Raw genomic sequence first — 14,729 nt, forward strand, 5'->3', positions numbered from 1 at the left:
AGTGCACGGTTGGGCACGTGTGCATAAGCTCACGAAGTTTATTTGCGCCAAGATAAGCTGTCCAAGCTTTCACAATTGCTCTATAAGAATCCTACAGCACCAGCAATACGCCGGCTGCTTTGAACTGCACCAAACAAAACTATTAAACCAATACAAGTATTGGTGATATCATTTTATCATTCGAAAGTTCAGATTGGTAACCTCTGAATGCGGAGCAAGTTGAAAAGTTGTGTGCGTAGTTAACAAAGTTACGTGAATTAGGTTTTCAATAATTGATCTTAGGTGGCTAATCAAAATGATCAGTTTGGAGCCCGTCCTCGAGATTTTCGAGCTGAGCGCAGAAATTCTGATTAAACATACTTCTGTAAGAGCCATGCGCAAAAAAATTTTCCAACGCTCTTGGAAAGTGTAACTGACGCAAAAAAAGAACGTCTGTAGTCACAGAAAGGACAGCTCTTCAAGACGGGACCCAAAGGGGGAGCCATACACATACACTATGTAACTTGAAGTGCAGTACATTCTGTGATAATGAACCAACTAGCCTGTCAGTCAATCCATGCAAACCTGTACCACACCTAGCCTTTTTCGACGTTGTTATCAATAGAATGTTCCTTGTGGCCACTCCTCTTTCGATTTTTATTGGCGCTGTTTCTTTTAAGGGAAGCAGTTTCAAGTTCTTGCGTCAATATAGCATTGTACGTGTGCTGCCGAAAGCTTGCTTGATCGCCGAAGCGATCCATGACGCAGTGATGGTGCAGATTTAGCACATAGCTGGCATGACAATGCTTTGCCGCCGAGGGAAGGAAGACAACGAAAGTGAACACTTTGGTAGCTGCTCACGGAGCCGTGTCGATGGTGACGGTGCCATCATGGCGAAATCTGGGGCGGCGATATTGACGGCTGTGGCGTTTTTTTCTCTCTAATTTTTTTTTCTTTTTTTTTTTTTACAGCCAAGCCCTTAAGAGGAAGCTTTAGCTCGGGTGCTCCTATCTAAATACATGTAAAAGGAGAATTCGTTTTTCTTGGCGACCACAACACCAAATTTGACGGGGTTTGTTGCATTTAAAAGAAAAACATAAAATCTAGTGACTGTTTGTTTCGAATTTTCGATTTAGATCGTCAATTGTTTATTAAAAATTGCCAAAAATCGCAAATTTTCAGAAAACGAAACTATCAAGTTTACAACTCTGTAACTCAGCAAGAATAGGCGATATCGCAATTCTGTGAATTGTACCTAATAGCACATCTAAAGCGGACAATTTTGACATATTATACATGAATCTAAAAAAATTTATTAATATGTAATTACAACTTTTGCAGAACCCTCGTAAACAACGTAACAAACTCACGTAAGATGTAAAATGACATATAAAATTTGTCCGCTTTGAATGATCTAATGGATGCCATGTACAGAACCGCGATATCTGTTCTTGATGCAGAGGTATTAGTTTGTAAACTTCGTGCTTCTATCTTTTCAAACTTCTGAATTTTTGTAAATCTCTTTAACAAAATTCAAGCCTTAAATCAATATTCCGCTTCCAACAGCCACTAGAATTTAACTTTCTCTCTCAAAAGCAACAAATTTCATTAAAATCGGTCCAGGGGTTATCTCAGAAAAACGTTTTTGCGTTTTTACATGTATTTGAATAGGCCGCGTCGGAGTTGGGCCCGAGCTAAAGCTTCCTCTTAAGAGGAAGCTTTTCTGAGACAAGCACTGGACCGATTTTAATGAAATGTGTTGCATTTGAGAGAGAAAGGTAAATTATAGTGTCTGTTGGAAGCGAATTTCCATTTAGGTGCTGAATTTTGTTAAAAGAATTTTCAAAAATTTGAAAGTGCAAAAAAAAAAAAAAATAGACACACGAAGTTTACAAATTAATTGCTCTGCATCAAGAACAGATATCGCGGTTTTGTAAACGGCATCCACTAGATCATTCAAAGTGGATAAATTCGTTATGGTAGATTATATCTTACATGAATTCGTTACGTTGTGTACAAGGGTTCTGCAAAAGCTGTATTTCCATATCACTAATTTTTTTTAGATTCATGTGCAATATATCAATTTTGTCCGCTTTAGTTGTACTGTTAGGTGCACTGCACAGAATTTTGCGATTTTTGTCAATTTTTTATGGGCAAACAATAACCTAAATCAAAAATTCGAAACGAAAGCCAGTATATCTTAAAATTTTCTTTTAAATGCAACAAACCTCGTCAAATTTGGTGCAGTGGTTGCCGAGAAAAACGAATTATCCTTTTACATGTATTTAGATAGCACCACCCGACGTAAAGCTACCTCTTAAGGGCTACTTTCCCCGCTATCCCGTCTGCGTGTAGAACAAACTCACGAAGAACACACACACACACACACACACACACACACACACACACACACACACACACACACACACACACACACACACGCACACGCACACGCACACGCACACGCACACACACGCACACGCACACACACGCACACGCACACACACGCACACACACGCACACGCACACACACACACACACACACACGCACGTACGCACGCACACGCACGCACGCACGCACACACACAGAGAGAGAGAGGGAGATACGACACATGTTCGCCCACATTCACATTTACACCTGCCCACACACATGCACACACGCACAAAAATGTGCGCACGCACGCACACGGAACTGCACGCAAACATAAACATGCGTATGCTCGCACACGTATACACGCACTCATGCGCACGCATATTCAAATACTGAGACACAAACATGCGCGCACACGCAAATACAACTACACACGCACGCACACTCAAGGTGTGTACACCCATATACAGTCCTTCTCCTTCCATGTTGCCTCACAAAAAAAAAAGCGCGTGCAAACAGACTGAATGGCACTCGCTCTGCAATTACCGTTCAAAACTCAAGCAGTAATAATTCGCTTTACGGTTTAAATTTCGCACTTCTTCAAGTCAATGTGCCCTCCGCGGAGAGGGTGCGAAACCATTTACTCCTGTTACTTGACACAACCAACCGCCCATCCCCGACCAAAACGCTGCTTTAACGCACCACCAATGTTCCGACTAAGTGGCATAAATGCACATGTTGTTACAAAGAACAACGTATTGGCGCAGTCAGTTGAAGCTTGTTGATACTCGCCTATTATATAGAGATAAACTTGTTTAGAATTTAGCCCATTCAGTTACTCATGGGCATTGCCGTGAAGTTCCACAGGATGGTGAAGGTGCAATGTCCAGAATTCCTGAGTATGTTCGTGCTACAAGGCATGATAGTATTTTTTTTAACTTAACACAAGGACATGCGCATGCTAGCTATTATCTTGCCCAAGGAATAAAACCTGATAATAAAAGCGATGACTTAACAAATAAGCACCCATTAGTACGTTTCAGGAAGCAAAAATAGAACATATAATAATTAAAGATCCCTCCTGAAAAAAAAAAAAACTGAAACCAAATCTTGCGTTTTGTGTTTCGGCGATCTGGTGGAGGACTGTCGAACTCAGTCCTACGTGGCGTTAAAGAATAAGTGTCCCGCAGCACGACAACAAACCTTTACCAGTATGACGCGTAACGATGGGTGAGAGCGATTAAACGACTCAGCCACGGCTTCCAAGGTTCCTGTTAGTGATACGCTTGGGCTTATATCGATACCACGTGAACTTGCACGACTGTGTTTCAAAAATGGCTTTTGGGAACAATATTACGCCATGTGTAGAGAGTCGAGATAGGCATCAATCAAAAGCTGAGTCTCCAGACTACATACGATGTAGCAGCTAATACGATAGCAGCTGTAGTTTTATCAGAGCTTTCCTTTTTGTCTCAAAAATCGAGTACAAATCTTTGTCGTTTCCATAGGCTTCCATTTCTGTATCTTTAAGCGCTCTGGGAACAAAATTCTTGCTTGCCACAGCGTGATCACTGCATTTTGCTCGTGTGGATTTTCTTCCAGAACATGTCTGTCACCTGCCTTTTTCAATAATCGTCCTGCAGCTTTTGTTGGTCGCGAAAAACCCACTCGTTCCATTGTTATTAAATGTTACAGTTGCTTCGCTGAAAATTATGGCAATCATCCAGCTTTCTCAAGTTAGTCGTGTATTTAACCAGTATTTTACCCGCCGTGGTTGCTCAGTGGCTATGGTGTTGGGCTGCGGAGCACTGGGTCGCGGGATCGAATCCCGGCCACGGCGGCAGCATTTCGATGGGGGCGAAATGCGAAAACACCCGTGTACTTAGATTTAGGTGCACGTTAAAGAACCCCAGGTGGTCGAAATTTCCGGAGTCCTGCACTACGGCGTGCCTCATAATCAGAAAGTAGTTTTGGCACGTAAAACCCCATAATTTTATTTAACCAGTATTAGGTCCACATTGATGCGCCGTGCTAATGGGAGTCATTTCAAACTAGATTACTCAGCCAATGTAAGAAAGTACAAAGGAAAGCCTTAATGTTCATTCGTATATGGTATTCCCTAAGAGATTCTACTTGCAGAAGTTTATGCTTGCTTGAACTGGCTGCAATTCAATGACCAAAGAAGGAAAAACTAATTCGTTTTCTTGCTGTCCAAATCTGTTTCAGTGTGGATATCAAGGTATAATTATTAATTTCTCAAGTGTTAAGCTGGCATAATATTTATTTATGACATAATATTTATTATGCCTCTGAGCTGACATAATATTTACAATCTTTGTGCGGTGTAATTTTTGGTTGCAAAGAAATGTGCTAATTGAAACCTGGCGCAACCAGAACATCAGTATTTCTGGAATTCCGTTTTGTCCCTTGTCGATCTGTTGCACTTTAGTTAATAATGAATTCACATAATCTCGTCCAGTTTTAGTTCTTATGTCGGGCTCATGAGCCCGCTTGTGTCCTGGAATATCTGCGTGGGTATGCATCCTGTAATTTAATTTCTTGGCCATGTGCTTGCAGAACATGTGTCATCCTCCTGATTTCCCTGTCAATATTGTGTGATGTGCAGGCCCTGACAGTTTCTGGTGAATCCATGTAGCCATGCAGGATGCTGTAGCCTGCGAACTTGCACTGCTAGTGGTGCTTTCAGTTCAGCTTCTCTGGGTGTAGAATGTCCTGGAATGACGCCCCTCCCTTGCAAGGAATTCAATGTTATGTAGTATCACACCACTAGTATACTCTATTATTGTCACATCGGTATACTATATGTGCGTGATGTCTGTGTCTTCATGATTAGCAACTTCCTATGTGTGGTTGGCAGTTGCATGTAGTCTCCTGGCCTAATTGTTTACGCCATAGCCTACGGTACGGGCCTGTTGTGTATTGAGTTCAGGTGCTCCTGAGGTTGTGTTTATGAAGGGAGGGGTACTGTTGTCTTTGCAGGTTATATGCTAGCTGGCATAGTACCTTGCGAGAAGCTTCCGAGCTCTTGAGGCACAGAATTTGTGCCGCAGGCTGCAACTCTAACTTGTCTAGGTGCTTCGTTTGTTTTTTCTCGTAGAGGTGTTCAAGCATGGCGAAGTTGGAAAGACCTGTCAGTACCCGACGCCTGTTATGGATGAGTTGTGATTTTGGGCGCTGCTGGGAATTCATACCGTACAATACCTTGGACACAAGTACAGCATGTGCCATTTTACATACTATCCGCTCGTCCGCACCCCATGATTTTCAGATTATTCTTTTCACCAGGTGTAGAATTTGTGTCCAGGCGTGGCATAAGTAGGTTTATTCGAATCAACCAAGTTTCTCTTTCCAAGTTTCTGTGTCGAGTATGAACACGAACTCAGCCGCGAAAACACAGTGCGCGGCCGGACGTGGTCCCCGTGTCGTAGATGGCGTTCAAGATACAGTAGCCCGGGCAGGCGCGCGGTCACCCGGGCCGCCCAAAGTAGAGTGTTCCCCATCCTCACTACCCTCCCCCCTGGATACTTGCGTGCGACTTGAGACGGCTCGCTTCCTCCCCACTTCCCTGGATGGCGTGCGCCAGATTGAGCCGCGATCGCCGGCTCAATCAAGTGGGCTCTGCATGTGGTCCTACAGAGGTCTTTTATTCCACTGTCACCAAATGTTTTAACAAATCTTTCATAGAAACTGTTTTCCTGACATTTCTTTTTTGTGCCGCCAGTGCAATACGTGTGTAGGGTGGGGTTATTTACCCCAGTGGGTAAGGCATTCGGCTTCTGATCGTGGCGTCATAAGTTCGAGTCTCACCACCGACAACGTTTTTAGTTTCGAATTTATTTTATTTCAAACATTCATCTTTATAGCGATTCGTCCTACGTGACGGACGGACGGGCTTCCTCGTTGTGCAGGCATAGAAGAGCTTACGCATTTGAAAACTTGCTGCACGTGTCAATGACAAAACTCTCCTATTTATGTAGAAGCGAAGGTTTCTCTTACGAATGGCGTAAAGCGAGTTATTTTGTTTTCGTTCAGTCTTAGAGATTCCCTTTGGCTTGTGCACGGTGTCCCAAGGTAATCACCGTTTCAGAGATTGGGATTTGCCTCGTTTCGAATGGCTATGACGTTTCCCGCTGCGCAGACCACGGATTACTGCAACGAGACGTCGTATTCGCATGACAGTCACGTCGTGTCGTGTCACCTTCAGCGGCGAGGCGAGCTAGCAGGTTTCGTCGTCCGGGCCCTTCGCTGGGGGATGGTGTTTGCCGGCTGCCAAGGCAATGTTTAGGAGCCTGCAGGTAAGTACGTAGAATCTGACGTGGAAAGACTCGTTGTATGCGTTCCACGTACTGTGGTTCGGTTGCGTATCCTACCCGGTGAATACGGTCGTGGGCATCCACAGGCAGAGTTGTCCGATTACAACACGCGTAGCGCTCTTGACTATAAATTCGCCATGACTTCTAGATTCAGCATCATTTGTCGGCCGAAGAGCTATTCAGGTAAGCACCGCTTAACCATTAGATCAGGCTAAGCAAACATCTCGTATATTCACAACTATCTGTTTTAACTAACAACTAAAATATTCGGCTTGTGCCTGACGCTGCAAAGGCGGTTTTTATTACCTTTGAAGAGGAAAAGAAATGTAATAACTTTCTAGAAGCAAATGCATCGCTCCTAATATTATTACTTTCTCAATCGTTTCTTCTGCAGTCACACAATGATCTGCAGGGGACGTCTATTTATTTATTTATTTATTTATTTATTTATTTATTTATTTATTTATATTACCCTTAGAATCAACAGACATTACAGGTGGAGTAGGAAGTATTGATACTGAACAGGATGAAGAATAAAAAAAAAGCACAAGAGTGTTTGTACTTATGGAATGTTAGCTAGAACAAAAGAAGGGCGCTACAGAAAATGCTAGAAAATATTGGCGAGCAATAAATAATAATTATAAAATGAACAGCGCCAGGACAAAGTAATGCTACAAAATAATCCTTAACGCGTTCACAAATGTTTCATGGTTTCAGATTTTTACTAATTGTTCGGACAGACCGTTCAAATAGTTGCATGTTCGTGGTATGTAACAGTGCTAAAATGAAGCAGTCTTGCTTACCGGAATGCCAACCAACTTATGTGCAGGATCTATACGACGTGAAATATGAAGCGGAGGAAATACAAACAGATCGCGCAGGCATGAGTGATATTGTAGTTTGTTACATCATATGGTGCGATGCAAGGGAAGCTAGTTGAAAGCTAGCTTTCATTATTGTGATACTTGCGGTTCCGAATTGTAGCTAGACAGTATAAAACCAATGAAGTCAACCGCGGTGGCTTAGCGGCTATGGTGTTGCGCTGCTAAGTACCAGGTCGGAGGATCAAATCCCGGCTGCGGCAGCCGCATTTCGATGGGGCGAAATACAAAAATGCCCGTGTTCCATGCATTTCGGGCACGTTAAAGATCTCCTGGTGGTCAGAATTATTCCGGAGTCAAGCCTCATAATCAAATCGTGAATTTGGCACGTAAAACCTCAGAATTCATTCATTCAAGAAGCACTTTGCAGAAATGTTACGTTGACCTGTTCCTAATGCGGTATAAAAGATGGTTTAAGAGACTTTGTAATATTTTCAACACGGGTATAGGTAATAATAACTGGGAACATCGCAGGATAGTCATGACGGTGCAGCTTATAGGCAAGGTAATATACGTTCTTACGGAAAAACATCTCGAAAAAGCATGGTTGAGCAAGGCAGGACACTGGTCTGTAGGTATGTAGTTACCGCTGTGGTCGATACGCGAGATCAAGTCGTCTTCTTTAAAGTTTACTACGCGCCAAATTTTTTAGGATCGCTTTTATTCAGTGCAGGCAGGGTGATATGTCTGAACGCATCCTAACGATTGTAAATGCATGTGTGTATTCATCAGTGCTCTGTTTGCAGGCCGACGATCAAGTTATATTTGAGTTTGCTTTGTTGATTTGAATAGACGCTTCTTCTTATTAGGCAGACGTTTTCAATTTCGGTTATATCATGCATCCCTTACGTTAGAGGTTACTGTGTAAACACGAGTCTACTTATCCGGTAATTCAGCCACTTTATTAACAGAAATGTTCCAGTTGATTTCAACGCTACGACACTCAAAGCCATGCAAGTATTCATAAAGGAATTCTGAGATTTGTTTATTTATAGCGCCAAAGCCAGCCCTGCGATATTTTTGCTTGTTTAGTAGACTTTAATTGTTTTGTTCGATCTAGGCAGATTTTACAATAGAGTACGAAATGATCACTTATGCCTGGTAGACATGCTATTTCAGTAAGAAAATCAGGGCGATTTGTTATAGTAAGTTCAAGTGCATTGGAGAGGAATGAGATCACTCCAGTCGGTTCCGTTACCATTTGCGTAAGTGAAAAGACGTTGCGTAATTTTAAGAAATCTCTCGCCATCTTTCCGCGCGATTTTAGGCATGTTAAAATGACCTCATAAAACATTTTTTGACAATGTAGTGTAGCAAGAGGCAACACAGTCCATAGCACCTTACAGATCACCCACAAAAGTTTGACAGTAATGAGGAAGGCGGAAGCAAAATGCCAAGATTATTTTCCGGTGGGCTAGTTGAGCGACTACACATGCAACCTCCAGATCAGAGGTAACGGCGACACAATAGAAAGGCAAATTCTTATTAATAGCTACTAATACGCCGCCGCCTTGATGGCAAACTGAACATTGGCAGCAGTTTCCGGATAATTCGCGATCTTTGATTTCTGTTCGATGCCATGTTGCAGTCAAGGCTACGATATCAGGCTTACATGTGTCAATGGCAAATTCTGAGCCAAGCTGGTTGCTGGCAAAGGGAATTAGTTGTTGCCTACTGTTACGCGTAGCTACCCAATGTATTCTCTAACGCCCATATTTCGTTCCTGAAATTTTGCTCCCACAAAAACCACCTTTTTTATTTATTGTTGGAAAACTTCACCGGGATACGGCGGCTTTATTTGGGGAAATCGAACCTAAGCGATGAGCATGCTCAATCTCGTTGTGAGGCATAGTACCAACCACGGCCGATAAATGGGACTTTATCTTTGACTCAGATTGTTCCCACGATACGTGGAAGTTGTGGGTGCCTCAAAATAATAGGTTACTGCGCCACGAATGATCCTGCTCGTCAGGACACGATTCCAAGCCACCAACTGTATGTCGCCAACGGCTTGCTTCAGCTGCGTTTTTGGTTTAGTTTTGGCTTCGAGTTCCTCAAGCCTTTCCAGGATTTATAAGACTTGGGCTTAAATTTCTAGTGCACCAGTCTTTATTTCATTGACATTCGTTGCTAGTTCGTTCCGAATGTTAGCTGAATGCGTGGAACGCGTGTGTATGTATATGAGGAGGTAAGTATCACGCTCAGCTTTTTTGGAGGGATCATCAGGCAATGAATCCGATGGAAAAGGATAGAAAGTTGGGCGAGTTGGTACGGTAACGTATTGTTGGATTGTAGCGCGAAGTGACACCGACAGACTAGAAGCAGACAAGACGAGCGCTAACTCGCCTGTCTGCTTCTAGTCTCTGTCTGTGTCACTTCGCGCTACAATCCAAGAAGAAGAAAATGAATCCAATATAAGCGATGCCTTAGCTGGCGAGGCCCCGCATTTGCCTCTGCGTCACCAGGGAAAATAACAAAAAAACATAATTGAAAACCAATCGCAGATAATGCCAACTAGCACTCCCGTTATGCACTCAAGCCAACGCTGTTAACTGAGAGCACTTTTTTATAAAGCTTAACCAAAGCTTACAGGAAATGAAACCAGCCCATGTTGGAAATATGTCCGACGAACAACGAGCGCAAATATTACTGCTCTCAGTACGCGAATTAAACACTCATTTTGTGACATTTACTTTCTCGCGGAATCAGTTGCGGATGCATATAAGGCTATTTTGTTTCCTAAGTGCTCGCATTGGGCATACACATTAGCGTTCTGCTCACCGATTTTGCAAACTAAAATAATTGCTTTGAATATGAATTGAACACTGACCACAATACCCCACCGCGGTGGTTTAATTATCGCATAATTCTGCTGCTGAGCAAGAGCTGCCGCCTAATACACAATGTTCTTAGTTCATCAATTCTCTTTAACATTGGCATTGGCGTGTCGCTATCGTAATAGCATGTTCGGAATCAGGATAGGCTGGAATTCGATCTTACGAAGCACTATATCTCAAGAGCTTCTTGTGAATAAGGTCCCGCATCTTTAGCGTTTCCATTTGCTACCAATTTCTACTACCGCCAAAAATCGGGCACCCGTTTTTTAAGTGTCACTGCAGGGTAGGGAGCACGAAGGATTGTTGTCATTCACAATGCTGCTTAATAATCTGCTTGATAATCTTATTAATCTGCTTAATAATCTGCTTAATGAGCCGTATCCTCTGAACATGTCACTTGCTAAAACGTTCGAAAGCGATTACAGGTATATGTGCACATGGTAGCGAAGGTGCCATAGAAGCCCATGCGTCCCGCAATGGCGGCTTGTGGAGGCATGGCAGCGCCATCCATATTTCGCGGGGCCAACTACTCGGTGAAGAAAAAATGAACGTTTGTATTTCGAGGCTTGTTGTGCCAATTAGTCAACTGCGCCAGCTCAAATCACATTGCATATACAGAGCACACAAGAGTACAAAACGACGAGTAAATAAGTGAGAATATTTGCCACAACATCGCGTCACATTAAAACCTTAATAGACTCATCTTTATTTAGAGGTCTCGTTCTATAACGGCATGCATTACAATGGTGAGCCTTGAGAGTTTTGCATGAATTCAAAGGAGAGCACGTTGTTGGGCGAGTCGGTCGTACATACTTAAGGAAGGGAACTGCGCTAAAAAAGACACGGACGAGTAATGACATGGACGGGCGCGAACTCGCGACTGATTTTATTCAGAAAGAACATAAATATATATATACCTAGATTCTTATTCAATCATTGCCTAAGCGCACATGCCAAGAACGTTTTCTCTTTCTTATACAAATTGATACTAGAATCGCTTACGCATTCATCACCTGACTTATCAATGTAAAAAGCCTCTGCGAGTTCACGTGCTACCTGGTTACGACTGCGCCTTAAGATTTTGGTTCTAGCCAGCAAAGGCTGGCATGCTTTATCAGGCGTAGCCAAAGGGCATGCGCCGCAATGTAAGGCCAAATTTGACCCTTTTTCGTTAACCATAGAAAGCTTATGTTCCCTTAGTCCGGCGAGGAATGCGTGCGAGACTGCACGAAACGTCACGCCACCCAGTTTGTCAGGTGTTCGGTCGGGGCTGTGTGTGAAATTCCCCTGACATGTGGAAAAGTTTACATTGGCCAGACGGGCCGTTGTATAAATGAACGACTAAGGGAACATAAGCTTTCTATGGTTAACGAAAAAGGGTCAAATTTGGCCTTACATTGCGGCGCATGCCCTTTGGCTACGCCTGATAAAGCATGCCAGCCTTTGCTGGCTAGAACCAAAATCTTAAGGCGCAGTCGTAACCAGGTAGCACGTGAACTCGCAGAGGCTTTTTACATTGATAAGTCAGGTGATGAATGCGTAAGCGATTCTAGTATCAATTTGTATAAGAAAGAGAAAACGTTCTTGGCATGTGCGCTTAGGCAATGATTGAATAAGACTCTAGGTATATATATATATATATATATATTTATGTTCTTTCTGAATAAAATCAGTCGCGTGTTTGCGCCCGTCCATGTCATTACTCGTCCGTGTCTTTTTTAGCGCAGTTCCCTTCCTTAAGTATGAATTCAAAGCAATGGGTTCACCCAGATCTATAACTAAGTAACGTGTGCATGCATCCTTAGTACCAAGACACATATGTTATTTCGATGTTAAGATAAAATCAACATTACATTGAAATAATTTACAAAAACCACACTTTAATATTCACTAACACCGCATGTGTACCACCGGTACTTTTTCTCGGGTAGTGAAGACACGATGAACACACTATGTTTAGTGAAAAGGCTATTAAAAAGGGTAGTGATTGATCAAATATGATGAGGTTCATACTATATACATTGTCATTACCTTTTATGGCTTAGTGTAGGAGAGTTTTGACGACATTAAAGTGTTAAATACAGTAATACAATCTTGGCATATCTAAGCACGTATCGCCACACGCAAACTTGAGAAAGCCTGCGCAGTTTCGTACTACTAATTGTTCGTGGATGGAAGCGAACAGCCTGTGAGGTCACATTTGCCTATTTTATTTACAGTGTCTCTACTTTTTCAAATCTTTCCATTGGTGACACATTAGATGCATAATTTTTATCAACTAGTGTTTTGCTCCGCGAGATGTAGTCGCGCTTCAATCGCACGACCGTAATTGATGCAGGTGCTCATTAGTTTGGAACCACATTTCATCCTCGCCTTCGTGACCATGTGAATGGACCTTGGCGATTATGCTTGTTTGTAACATAAAAGTCGTACATAAATTTCGAAGAACAGTGCTTACATAAACAGATTACAGAAAATTTCTTAAGCAAAAATGTTTTCACGGCTAAAGCGATTTCATCGCATAACCAACCGGCCACACAACGAGATGAAAGCAAAGCATGGCTGCCAAGCTACGGGTGTGGAACGAGATTGAGACTACTTCTGTTTTATTGCGACAGTTTCATTTTCTTTATCGCCAAACAGGGACCCATTTGCAGTCTCTAAAGGAAACCTGTGACCTTCGTCACAGGTTCAGAAGACCCCGCTTACAAATAGAGACAGATTGTAATATCAGCTTCATTAGTCGTACGTCGACGTAGTTCTAAGAGTCTAGGACATTTCAATCACAGTATCGCACGAAATAGACACAATATGTTTAAAATGGCGATGAGCCAATCGTGGCTCCATCTTCGTCGACAGTAGCATGACGTCCCGATGTTCTCTGCGACAGAACTAAGGTGAGTGACCGCTAGATTCCGAATAAAAGCAGTCTTTCATAAAACCACTTCTGTTCAAGAACTGTCCGTAAGAAATAGTTCTGGCTGTTCGCGGCGTTGAACAACATGACAAAGAAAGCCGAGTAATAACTTTTCCAATGGAGGACAAGCACTCTCAACACAGCTTCGGCTATCAGTTTACCAAACTCAGCATAATGCTGGATAACAGCCACGTTCAGGAAGATAATTTATTATAGATTGCTGTCATAGCAGTGGCATTCGCCTTAACCGGGAAATAGTAAGTTCATCTGAGAAACTTTGAAATGTTACGTGTGCATATGTCCTATCTTTTTCGTTTCACGATTTTGTTTTGCAACCATTGCAGATAAAACATGGTCAGCACCAAGACACTCCTTGTCAGCCTCCTCGTCCTGGCCCTGGTCTTCACAATCGCCACGGCACAGTTCGGAGATTACGGTGGCGGTGGACGTCATGGTGGTGGACGCGGTGGCGGCGGACGCGGTGGTGGTGGACGCGGTGGCGGTGGACGCGGTGGAGGCGGACGTGGTGGTGGTGGACGCGGTGGTGGCGGACGTGGTGGTGGCGGGCGTGGATTTGGCGGCTTCCGTGGTTGATTCCTACCTGCCACACTGAGGCGTCACTCTGTGGTGTACAGCGTCGAGGCTGAGTGGCCAACCAAATACTGTGATTTGAGAGAGGCCTGCGAGATCCGGCTGGACCTGTGATCGCTGACCTTTCAGATGGTGATGTGCCTCTATTGAACATGAACTCGCATAAACATTGCCTTCATTTACTGGCACCCACAAGTTTGCTGTCATATGTGTGCTCACTTTTTTATCTCATGGTGCAATGAAGTACAGTGGCTCCTTGCCCTGACTAACTGAATACATTCTGTGGACAGGTTTGTTCTGCGAGACGTTCATTCTGTGGGACATGTTTTTTTCATGGTTTCCTATGGGTTCTTAATAAATCGTTCCCTGATGGTGGTTTATCATTTGAAAAGGCAAAAATATATATTACAACACGTTGATAAAAATTATCAACGTGTTTAGAGAGAAAATAAGATGTTCGATATGCAGAGATAGATGGTGCAGGATGGAAGGACATTTACACCAGTGTTTACACCCATCATAAATTTTAGGAACGCTTCTCAGTTAATCCCGTGCCAGTCTCTTTCAGCTAATTCAAGCAGAAGACACGGCATGAATAACTTCCTCCTGTCTCCGCCTTCATATTATTACGATATCATTGAGCGACGCTCAAGAGAATCGAGGCCGAGAAGAAGGTCGTGGGGGCAATGAGCAATTACGGTGAAGAGGACAGGAATGTGGCGGCCGGCGATGCTGACACGTGCCGTACACATGCCGATGATAGGCACAGTACCGCCATCCGCAACGCGGACGACGCGTGCCGACGCTGGGGTGAGGAGC

At 43.2% G+C, this 14,729-nt stretch overlaps 1 long non-coding RNA gene across 2 annotated transcripts in view; it reads left to right on the plus strand.

The window, feature by feature from the left end:
- LOC129380850 (uncharacterized) overlaps nucleotides 1-14,309 on the plus strand; it is a 34,291-nt gene extending 19,982 nt beyond the window's left edge. The window contains exons 1-2 of one of the 2 annotated variants that reach the window (XR_008609069.1): nucleotides 6,849-6,867; nucleotides 13,664-14,309. This is a non-coding gene — a long non-coding RNA (uncharacterized lncRNA). Of the gene's footprint in view, nucleotides 1-6,848; nucleotides 6,868-13,663 lie in introns of those variants that run through there. The other variant, XR_008609068.1, reaches the window with a different exon arrangement.
- The last annotated feature ends 420 nt before the right edge of the window (nucleotides 14,310-14,729 follow it).

This window comes from Dermacentor andersoni, chromosome 1, assembly GCF_023375885.2.
Source record: "Dermacentor andersoni chromosome 1, qqDerAnde1_hic_scaffold, whole genome shotgun sequence".
NCBI lineage: Eukaryota > Metazoa > Arthropoda > Arachnida > Ixodida > Ixodidae > Dermacentor > Dermacentor andersoni.